Genomic DNA, 12,898 nt, shown 5'->3' with positions numbered 1-12,898 from the left:
CTGTTAAACATGCAGAACATGGAGATGGAGAATCTGCCAGCCCCTAGCTTCTCGATATTACACATTTTTGGCCAAAACCTTTTGGAAAATAATGTACCAAATAAAACACTCAGAAAATATTTAAACAATCAATTATTTTCTATAATACCAAATAAACACACAATAAGATTAAAACTAAATGTTTGAAACTCCCTGTTAGTCTTAAAACAAATGAAATAGACTTTGAATTGAAATGTTTATTTTGAATATTTCAACATTTTCAATACATGAATAAATGACAATAATCAACGAAAGAAAATAAATATCAAAAGAAAACAAGCAATAGAAAAGAAAACAATCAATTAATATTCGAAAAGGAGTGAGAAGAAGTAAAATGTATTTACTCCCACCCCTTCTCCTTAAATAAATAACATAACTTCCGTCTTCTTCTTCCGTAACTTCTCTTACATACACACAATATATGAATTAATACATGTAAACATACACTCATAGCCTAATACATTCGTTTAACACCACATGTACAGTCCCAACTATAAATCTACTACTTCAGTCTATTTACACAATATAAACGTTTAAAAAAAAAAGTCAAACTAACCAAAACAAGGAGAGGAAAAACAACAAACAAAAAAGTAGTAACCAAAAAAAAAATACAATTATCCCAACACACCTAGTAAGTGACCACTCCTCCCTCATCCTCATATTGTTTGAAAATCCTATTTTTATACAGTATTTTAAACGGTCTCATATTTGTACACCGTTTCAACTCGCCACTGAATTCCTTCAGTAGCCTCACCCCGCATACTGATAAACAAAAATTCTTTCTTGTTGTACAAAACCTAGGTTCTTTAAAGTCACAATGTCTCCGTAGATCGTAACCCTCCTTGTGGTTCTTAAACAACTGTTGAATATTCTGTGGTAGTAAATTATATCTTGCTTTAAACATTATTTGTGCTGTTTGATACTGTACAATGTCAGGAAACTTAAATAATTGTGACTTAAATAATAATGATAATGAAATAATGTGTTTATGAGATCCTGATAACCAGCTTTGGGAATAATCCATAATGCTCTTTTCAGTAGAATATTTATTGAATGTTCTAGTCTAGATTTTGTAGTTATTGCCCCAAACTTCAGCACAGTACTGCAAATAAGGAGAGACTAACGAACAGTATAGTGTGGAGTGATTTACTATTTAATACCCTCTTTGCTTTATTAATTATTGCAATGTTTCTTAAAATGTTACTCTGTATATGTTTGATTTGTGGTTTCCAGCTAATTTTATCATCAATAATTACCCCCAAAAACTTGATTTCATGAACTCTCTCAATTTCTACCCCTTCTATTTTAATCTTCACCTGTGTATTCATTCTACAATTTCCAAATACCATTATTTTTGTCTTCCCTAAATTTAATGATAATTTATTGCTGTGAAACCATGTTTTTAATTTGTTAATTTCTTTCGTTATTTCCTCCTGTAATTGTTATCCCCTGAATGAAAAATATTGGTGTCATCAGCAAATAACACAGAATGCTGTATCTGGGAAACCATATACATATCATTTATATACAAATTGAAGAGTTTGGGGCCTAATACTGATCCCTAGGGGCCACCACAAACAATATCCAAACATGATGAGGAATAATCACCCAATTTAACAAACTGCTGTCTCCCACTTAAATAACTTTTTACCCACTCAAGTACTATTCCCCTGATACCATATCGTTCTAGTTTATTAATCAATATGTTATGGTTGATTGTATCAAATGCCTTCTTCAAGTCTATGAAAACCCCTCCAGCATATTTCTTGTAATTTATAGCATTTGTGATTAGTTCAATTGCTTCTATTATTGCCAGTGTTGTTGATCTATTAGACCTAAATCCATACTGATTTTCTGCAAGGATGTTGTGTTTTTTCAAGAATGAGTCTAATCTGTTCTTGAAGAGTTTTTCCAGTATTTTTGAAAATTGTGGTAATAAAGAAACCGGTCTATAGTTAGTAAAGTGATGCTTATTCCCAGTTTTATATAATGGTATGACCTTGGCTACCTTCATTTGATCTGGAAACCCACCACTCTGAAAGACAGATTACATATGTATGTTAATGGTTTAGAAATGCCCTAATTAACTTTTTCACTAGTGACATATCAATATCATTACAATCAGTAGATTATTATTTTTTTTTTAATGACTATGTCAACTATTTATTGTTCCGTCACAGCTTTGAGAAATAGAGAATTAGGGATTTCTCTCTGGTAAATATTCTTCATAATTTCCCGTATCAGATATTTGTTTCGCTAATTCAGGTCCCACGTTTACAAAGAATGCATTAAATCTATTAGATACTTCATCCATGTTATACTTCTCTACATCCTCATCAATAAAATACTTAGGCAAATTATTTGTCATGTTTGGATTCTGTTTTCCTTGTGTGTCTTCCTTGGTCTTGTTAAGTGTGATCCTGCCCTTCCTCGTGTGATCCAATCAGTGCCCTCAGCCACTTGTGTCTTGCCCCAGGTGTGTCTTGTTGTGTCGTTAGCGTCTGTGTGTTTAGTCTGCTGTCCCCCCTCTGTCTGTGTCAGTTCATTGTCTTTCCTAATGTCATGCTGCCCGTTTTTGCCTTGTCTTTTCCCCATGTCATGCTGCTCGTTTTTGCCTTGTTGTTTCCCCCACGTTTATGTTTTACCTTGTAATTTGGAGATCGCTTTTGTTTGTAGAAATTAAAATCCCTCTTTTGATTGAACCTCTGCCTCCTCGCCCTGTCTTCCCGCATTTGGGTCCTCAAGCACCCCCTTCTTGACAGAATTGTTCTTATTTCTATTTCCTATAATATCCTTGAGTATCTTCCATGTTCCTTTGATGTTATGTTGATTATCCTCTAATACCCTTGAATAATAATCTTTCTTACTGGCTCTTATAATGTTAGTTAACTTATTTTTATATTGTTTATACTTATATTTTGCCTCTGTAGTTCTCTGTCTGATAAAATCTCTATAAAGTGTATTCTTCTTTTTACATGCATTTTTTAATCCTGTTGACATCCATTGACAAATACCATATTTGTGTTTCTTGTATTTCTTAATTGGACAGTGCTTGTCATATAGCTTGGTAAATATTTTTAAGAATTCATTGCATGCATGGTCAACATTATTGTTATATATTGTTTCCCAATTTTGTTCCAACAGTTCATTTCTTTGTGAGTTTATGGATTCCTCTGTCTTTACTCGTCTGTATTCTGATTTTCTCTCTCTATTTTTACCCCAAGTGTTGTATTGTGAATTGTAAATACCGGGAGATGATCACTAATATCATTAATAAATAATCCACTGATTGCCTTATTATCAATGTCATTTGTGAAAATGTTGTCAATGAGAGTAGCAGAGATGGGTGTAAATCTACTGGGTCTGATGATTCTGGGAGAAAAGCTCATACTGTACATTGTATCTATAAAGTTGTTTGTAGGTTTATGATTATTAGCATTTAACAGGTCAATGTTCCAATCTGCATATATAAAAACTATTTTGCTACCTATGTTTGAAAACATCCTTTCCATTCACTCACTGAACATCCCAATGCTAGAGTCCGGTGTTCTACGTATATACTGTATACAGCTAACAATAATATTTTTTGCATTCTTATACAGATCTCAGTTGATAGACATTCAATAACATTATCCACCACAGATGTCATTCTTTCAACAACCTTAAAGTCCAATACTTTATCAACATATATAGCTACTCCTCCCCCACCTTTGTTTTCTCTGTTTTTATATGCAAGTTCATAACCCTCCAATTCAAAGTCTATTCCTTTTTCAATATTCAACCATGTTTGCCTGATATATATCGTGCGAGTGTGTGTGTGTGTGTGTATAGGCCTATGTATGTGTGAGATAGTGATGTTCTTGTTATTATTGTTAGTGTGGCGAGCCTTCTGAACTGCATTTTTTAAAATTGTGTTTAAAAGCCAAAATGTTTGTAAAATTTTGTTACTTCAAATATATATATATAATGACTTCAAACTAGGAAGTGTGTACAGAAACTTGAATTCGGACCCCCCCGAAAAGTAATGGTGTACTGTAGTTCTGTGTGCATTTATTCAACTCAAAAGTTCATTACCAACAAAGCCGAACGCCATTTCTGTAGACAACTATGTCCGAAGGAATGGCTCTGTGACCCAGCCCCTTTTATCTGCGAGTGGCGATCAGTTGCCTTCCTTAGCTGGTTGGATTTAAGGCTATACGATACGGACAACATTTCATTTCTCGTGTTTTTTGTCAGACATCATTCTTGGGTCTTTGACTCAGCATGAGACTTTGCATGGTGTCAGTGTTTTATGGCATTTGCATGCTGCAATTTGTTATTTAATTGATACTTATTTACTTACAAGTATTCACTTCCCTATTTCTTGTTATTAATGTATTAATATAAATTTTATTTACTTGCAGGGCTCTACACTAACTTTTGCACTGGTAGCATAGTGCTACCAACTTTTTCAGTTGGTCGCACCACACAGGTTTTGGTCGCACCCTTGCTGAGGGATATACAGCATGATTGTATTTGCAGAAGTAAAGTTGTCTCAATTTGAATAGGATAGTTTCAGAGGACACCGCGCATGCCAGCTTTAGCGCCATTGCAGAAGTTAGAACACATCAAGTCACGAGCTGGAGGGAAGAGGAGAAGAAAACATCGATTAGTGCGGGAGGAAATGGGGCAGGGAGAGAGGAGGAGGAGGAACTCGCGAGTAAGTAGAAGTGAGTGACTAGAGCAGCATGGGCAAACCCCGGCCCGCGGGCCAAATACAGCCCGTTATGCTTTTCAATCCGGCCCGCCGAACTTATCCAATAAGGCTAGGAAAAAAATCAAAATCATTAATTTAATTTTGTCCCTGCAATGCCCGCGTTTCACCAAGAGGTGGCGCCAGCCGCGGCGCCAGGATTTTTATTGTTGGGGGGCCTGAAGAAAAATGGGTGGGCCAGAGAAAATATGCACAAAAAAAAATTCCCTTCACGTCCCTAATAGTGCTTTACCGCGGGTACCAAGGACAGCGATTAAGTTGCCGCTCTTAACACACACATATTATGGCGTTATTTCGCTTCTTTAATTACGAGGGCGCAGAAAATAAAATCGCTGGCGCGGTCTCACGTAAAGTGAAGGACTGCTGTGAGTGACGGGTGCAGCTGGAGAACGCGCTCTCCAGCTGCAGCAGTACGAGCGGTGGATGACTGGTGTTGGGATCCACTTTCCTCAGACTCCTGTGCACATTATGTTTTACACCAGAGTCACTGCCGTGTAACTTCTACACACCCGGAAAATATGATCACTGGGTCGGGGTCTCACTGATAAGCTCGTTTATGCACAGAAATTGCTCTTTTTCGCACAGAAAGGGGACAGAAAGATGCGCAGGGCACATTCATAACAACGTTTGCAATTTATTAAAATAAACGGGAGAATGGCAGTAAGCTTAACTCAAGATAACTGATTCATAAAATACAATTCTTCCTGGATTTGGACATTTACAGCAGGAGACGGCAGGGTTTTGTGTTGAACACAGCAATAATGTCCTGATAGTCCAGAGAATCAGTCAATTCTTTTTTGAAAGAAAGCAGGGACAAAGAGTTCAGTCTATCAGTCAACATTGTGGCACTGTTGCGTGTTTTGATCCTTTTGACAGCTGAAAATAGTCTTTCTACATGTTGTCATGGGTGAGGTGAGGAGCGCACATGCAGGAGACTGTTCATATTGGTGAATACATCCCCGGGGCGTGCGTCGAGCACGTCAATGAGCGTTTCCTCATTGGCTTTTGGCTTCTTTTTGAGCTGCTGCACAAACACCGTGTGCTCTGCGTCCCCCACGGAGATGGAAAAGTGGTCAGAGACGGAAAAACAGAAGGTATTGGAAAAGCTGTTTTAAATAAGTGGATTTTGCACATTTGAAAAACGGAGTCCTTAGTGCACACTATAAGTAAATCGGGTTGTACATTTATCTGTGTGTGTTTACTGTGCTATGAGGTCCAAATGCTCCTGGTCCGGCTCATCTGTCAAAATTTCAAACCCATTGTGGCCCGCAAGTCAATTCGTTTGCCCACCCCTGGACTAGAGGATAGATGTGACAATTAGACAGTCAAAACATTGCTGGTGCAGTGTATACACGTGCTGGCCAATGTATGTAAAGTGTTGTACATATTTATATTTTCTCATGTTCTAAGAGAATAAAACATTATTGAATGTATTTTTTTTTAAAGACTATTCCATATGTCAAAATGAAGCAATGTTTGGCACAATTCCCAGCATGCCAATTGTACCACCTACTATGACATCAATTCCTCCCACGTCATTAAAACTTATAAATATTTTAGAAGACCATGGTTAATGTCTTAACCAACGCCTATACACTTAAAGTATACTGTAAAGTATACACTATGACATGAATTACGATGTATCACTTACCTCAGTGTTGATTTTATGAGTAAAACATTGATGATTCAAAATCATGCTTAAAAAGCATAAAAGAGCCAGTCTTTTGAACGGCTCTTTTAAGTGAACGGTTCCTGGTTGAACAGCTCCCATCAAAGAGCCATAAGTCCCATCACTAGTTCCAAGTGACCGGGTGGTGGGAGCGTTACGGTAGGAGATGAGGTGCTTCAATGGGGACATGCTGCGTGGGTAGCTTGCCACCCTGGAGTGAGACACACTCATTTCAAGAATGCGGAGGGACATCGTCGAGTTCATCAGTGCCTGCTCTAAGGCTTCCCATAGACCTGCAGCAGGATTCCTACGACCTACCCATTCCATCACGTCCATGGTCACATGTGTCATTGGACTTTATTACTGGCCTCCCAGCTTCCTGAGGCAACACAGTAATACTGACTGTAGTAGATCGTTTCTCTAAAATGGCTCATTTCATTGCCCTGCCAAAGCTGCCAACCGCCCTTGAGACTGCAAACTTGTTAACTCGCCACGTTTTCTGAGTCCACAGAATCCCCATGGAAATTGTCTCCCCAAGTTCAGATCCCGTGTGTGGACGAAAAATTTTGCAGCCTTGGGAGCCACAGCAAGCCTATCTTCGGGCTATCACCCACAAACAAATAGACAGACAGAAAGGGTCAATCAAGACTTGGAGGCCGCTCTTCGCTGTGTCTGTCACCGTCACCCTACGTCTTGGTCCACTCACCTACCGTGGGTGGAATATGCCCACAATTCACTCATCTCCTCTGCCACAGACCGCTTAGTGTCCATCCCATCGATACAGCATCACCTCCGGAGAGCCCATCGGGTGTGGCGGGAGACCAGAACGGCACTTTCACGCACCGCTGACCGCAATCAACAGATCACTAACCGTCGTCGGGTACCACCCGGGTCAGGAAGTGTGGCTCGCCACAAGGAATATGGATCTAGCTGGGGGGTCCAGAAAGATGGATCCCCGTTTCATCGGTCCATTCAAAATCGAGTCCGTGGTCAATGCAGTCTCTGTCAAGCTTCAGCTCCCACGACTCTCAAAGTTCATCCGGTATTTCACGTTTCACTGAACAAGCCAGTTGTCTCCAGTCCACTGAGCCCGCCGACGGTGCCTCCTGCTCCTTGGCTGATCGATGGTGAGCCAGTTTATACAGTCAGGGAAATTCTTGATTCTAGGCAGAGAGGGCGGGGTGTGCAGTATTTGGTTGACTGGGAAGGCTATGGGCCTGAGGAACGCCAATTGGTTCCCAGCTCCTGGATTCTTGATCCGTCGTTACTGCGCAACTTCCATTCCCTCCACCTGTCAAAACCAGGTGGTCAGCCAAGTGGCGTCCTTTGAGGGGCGAAGGGGGTTTGGGTGGGGGGCTACTGTCATGTTTTTGCTCTCAGACTCTGTCCTTTGTGTTGCAACTGTCTGATGTAATCAGCAGCCTATGAGAGTCCTCCAGAGACTTGAAAGGCAACAGCGGAAGACACATTCTGTTTGTTGGATGATTCATCTGCTTGCCTCCACAGCCCATGAATGATAGTTAGCTACCTAGCTCCACGTCTCTTGATCCACGATCCCTTCTCGCTGTTTCTGGTCTAGTTTTCGCTGCCTCGTCTAGTCGTAAGTACGTTTCGCGCAAACTGCTTAGTTAATGACTTACTGGGCATTCCATGTTTAGCGTTTGGCCCTGGCTAATGCAAGAGCCTTTGTTCTTTTTGTCATGTCACTGTTAGCCTAGATCAGGGGTGCTCAAGTTCGTTCCTCGAAAACCCCTATCCAGCCTGTTTTCCATGTTTCTCTCCACTAACACACCTGATTTATGATTAGGATCGTTATCAGGCTTTTGCAAAGCTTGTTGATTAGCTGATCATTAGATTCAGCTGTGCTGCAGGAGGGAAACATGGAAAACAGGCTGGATAGGGGCTCTTGATGACTGAACTTGAGCACTCCTGGCCTAGATGATTGCATCACCTTCAGTTGAAGCTTTGTTTTACAAATAAATGTCAAAACTATTATTTGTGTCTGCGTTTATGGGATCAAACTCCTGAACATAAACAACAGCCTTCATTTTAATGACTGATTCAACGAGGTTCTCATCTGTTATCCTGATAATCAAAAATAGATGTAGTGCTCTGAGGTTCTGATTCATAATTAATTTAAATATTAAATTTGAGTCTCCGTCAATTAATGGGTCAATTGATTATTAATGTAATAATAAACAAATATAGATTATTGATTTAATAATTAATTTCACTGATTTCCCTTATACTACAATGGCAACCCCTTTGGAAACACAGACCGTGAAAGGTAAAACATTTTACATGAGTAGATAGCTTTGGTCATTCATAAATATTCGACATGACTTGATGTAACACAACGGACGTGCAACGTGATAGTATGTCGCTATCTCCCTGCATGAAATTATACGGTGAACTACTGAACTGTATGGAATGCTTATGAAATAAGATAAAAATAAATAAATAAAGCAAAATTGCGAAAAGGCAACTTTGCTGGATGTCAAAATGAGTTTTGAGGACCAAAGACTATTTGTCCACAAATGCTGTCTGCATGTCCTGGTTATTATTTTGACATTTACACTAAAATAACAGCAATTTGCTAAAATAACAAATCACTGTTGTTTTAGTGTATGTCCTTGGACCTGATTTTAACCTCGCTGCTAAGCGAATAACAGAGAGCTACAAAAGAGCTGTAGCTCAAACAGGAGAGCAGCCAGTGTTTTTATTGGGCGATTTTAACGGGTGCAATATTGCCACACATCTTCCTAGCCTTGAACAGTATGTCACAACTCCATCAAGAGGCCAGAGCATACTGGACCTGTGTTTTGGTACCGTACCTGGGGCTTACAAATCAAAACCACGGCCACCTTTAAGTCTTTCTGACCACAATGTCATCCTACTGCTGCCAAGTTACAGGCCTCGATTAAAGATTAAAGGGGAAAATTACAAAACACATTAAGATCTGGACTGCGGATGCATCTGGGACACTGAGGGGGTGTTTTGAATTGACAGATTGGGATCTGTTTTTCAATGACTGTGGGGAGGATTTTAAGAGGCTTTCTGGCGTACTCACCTCATATATTATCTTTTGTGAAGAAACTGTGACCCAAACCAAAGAGTAATCATCCACCCAAATAACAAAAAATGGGTCACTAAGGATATGAAGGTCTGTTTGATAGACAAGAAAAAGGCCTTTTTTTCAAAATGAGGGAGCTGCAGAAAGAGTTCAGGAGGATGGCCAAGCTGGCCAAACTCCGGTACAAGGATGAGGTGGAGAAGAAATTAACATCAGGCAATGCAAGAGAGTCTTGACAGGGTTCAAACACCATGATGGGCAGAGCAACCAAACCTGCAGTGGTTGACTATCCAGACTCCACCTCTCTTGCAGAACAGCTCAACAATTTCTTCACCCGTTTCAACAGTTACATCCCACCGACTTTTTGGACACCAGCATCCCCCCCAAACCTTCAGTATTACTGAACACCTGGTAACCTCCATCCTATGCAGAGTCAATTCCAACAAAGCACCTGGCCCAGGGGCAAGGCACTCATGGACTGTTCCAACTTCCGGACAGCTAGGAGGAGTGTTTATCCTCTTGGACTCAGGTGTCATTCCATACCAGTGGAAGGAATCATCCATCATTCCCATTCCCAAAAAAGACAAAGCCAAAAGAACTGAAGTACTACAGACCAGTGGCCTTGACATCCATTCTCTGCAAGTGTATGGAGAGGGTGGCTTCTTGTCTGCTGCTGGATGAGATTGGAGGCAAATTGGACCCTTTGCCTACAAAATGAACAACAACACAACTCTATCAGAAACGCGTTGCCTCTAATTGAATAGAGTTGTGTGTCTGCTAAGGTTGTTTATATTCAAATTTTCTACATATTTGATATACTGTTTTTTGTATACTGTTTTGTACAAATTAACTAATAGTTTATAAAGTTATTTATTTGTTTTACAAATTTATTTGTAAAATAATCCCGTGTTTGCGTGTTTCTGTTAGAGGTCATGTGTTTCCGGTGGTGCTCCACTTGCCCAGCGTCTGCAGCTAGACCCTTATGCAGATTGTCGGCAAAAGTTGTTCGCCAACGGCTACAGTGGGTTCTCAAAAATAAAGCTCTTGTGAAATATACTGGTTAATAATAGCCCTTTGAGTAACTCATTGATGAGAAAAGTGGGTTTCAATGTTCAGTTTTGTTAAAAAAAAAACACTTTGCAGAAGTATCAGATCGGGACTCGGAATCGAACAAAGTCAAAATGGGGTGACTCGGACGCGGACTCGGGTCCAAAAAAGAGTGATCGGGACATCCCTAGTTAAAACAAAGCAAGCCTTGTGTGTATTTAATAATTTGAAGAATTTATTGTCTGATTAGACCTCTTTTTTGTTTTCTTTTCTTTTCCTTTTGTCTTGTGCATGGTTATATGCTATGTTGTGTGCTCAGTTTGCAATTCTCATGTTCTATGAAGAAAGATGTATTATGTGTAAACCAACTTTATTAAATTGAAATTAAATTTTACATTGTTTTCATCTCTTCTTCATCACTCAATGTTTAGACAATAGTTCTAATTTTAAATCAATGTACATGACTGTCCTTAATTTGCTGACGTGTCTAGTACAGCACCACATCAATATATACGGCATGTAGTTGTAACGAATATTGACAGTCACCCCCAATTTCTTTTCCTGCCGAGAGCTGACCCAACTACCTTCTGCTCTCTGAATCACGCAGCGTCCCGCCCACCCGGTTCCACGACGGCTGTTAGGCACGGAGCCGCTGCGCGCCAGCAACCCATTTCTGCTCCAGCCGTGCGCCTGAGACGCCCCGCAGCACCCAAACTGCGGCTTCTCAATTGCGCATGCACCTCGCCACCAACCGGAGACCTGCAGCGGCCTCTCAGTCGTGCGGCCATTACCATCAGCCAGAGACTCCAGTGCAGCATTCCAGCTGAGCATGCGGCGACCGCCCAGATCTCCTCCAACTGAGTTTTCTTCAACTGAGGATCGACGCTCGTCGAGTCCCTCTCTCTCCCGTGCACGTGAACCAGCCCGTAAGTGCGCCTTCATTGCAATCCGACCATACCACTGGCGCGAGGGTTTGATTCAAATATAAAAGGATTGAAAGGTGAAAACGCTTCCATCTCTACTGTATTCCCCATCTACCTTTTTTTTATTTTTTATTTTTATCTTAGTTAGTTAGGTTGCATGTTTTCTTTTTATCTTTGATTCACATTTTTATTCCGTTTCATTAATAGGTTAGACTCTGACTGCTATATGTGTGTGTTTACTAAATAATTTTTTTGTTTAGAAATTCAATTTCTGCCGAATCATTTGTGTTTTCTGAGTGGATTAGTAATTATCTTATTAAAGCAAAGAACTTCATGATTAACTAAAGTAGCAACTTCAGATTATGAATACTTGATAGGATTTTTATCGTTTATTTTGCTCCTACAAACAAGCACAGTCAACGTGGTGCCCCTAGAGGTTGCTGAGGAAATTACAACTCCCCGCAGTACCGTCTAAATTTCTCGTTCGCCATTACGGCAACCCAAATAATCGCTACATATTGATGCACCGAATATTCGGCCACCGAAAATTTTCGGTCAAAAATGGCTATTTTTGCCATTTTTCAGTATTCGGCCGAAATGAAATTAAAGCCAAAAGAATACGGCCGAAATAGGTTGCGGTGATGCAAGAAAAAAAAAAAACGCTGCAAGTAAGCGTCTGTTTGAATTAAACAGCGAACACGGGGTGAGCGTCCGCCTTTTCTTCTCGCTGGCTTTTCACCGGTCGGTCGCAGTAGCTCCCGGGGTCATTGCGCACACCGGAGGAGAGGGGCGTTGGACGAAATGAAATTGAAGCCGAAAGAATTTGGCCGTAATAGGATGTTGTGGTGACGCTGCAAGCTATCGCCTGTTTGAATTAAACTATTAACTAACTATTCTAAATGCCAGATTCATAGAGGCTAACGCTTTTGTTGTTTAATATTTCCATCACGACATAAATCTGATTTCATCCACCTTATCTAATTGTTCAGACAAACCAATGTGAAGTGTATAATACACTATGTACTGCAATTACGCTACGTTGCATTCGCCATTCCAGTGGCGCTGCGCTTTGGTGTGCAAATGCGGGTCACGTGTTTCCGGTGGTGACAAAAGCGGCAACAGCCATCTTTTTTTCTTCTTCTTCTTCTTAACAATAATATTGTATTCAAAAAAGTTGTCCAGTTCTTTAAAAAAAAAAAAAAAAGAAGTCCAAACATAATCTTCATAGGTGTAATTTCAAATAAACTCAAATTTTCTTCTACCAAAGTTGAACTGTCCTCCAGAACATTGCAACATATGGACAAAAATAAAACAGATGCAGCAGGTCCTCCTCTTCCTCCCCACAGAACCTGCAGTGAGGATCGTTTTCTATTTTCCATTTTTACAAATACTTT

This window comes from Vanacampus margaritifer, chromosome 2 (genome assembly GCF_051991255.1).
Source record: "Vanacampus margaritifer isolate UIUO_Vmar chromosome 2, RoL_Vmar_1.0, whole genome shotgun sequence".
In the NCBI taxonomy this organism is placed as follows: Eukaryota; Metazoa; Chordata; class Actinopteri; order Syngnathiformes; family Syngnathidae; genus Vanacampus; species Vanacampus margaritifer.
This window is presented reverse-complemented; position numbering follows the sequence as displayed.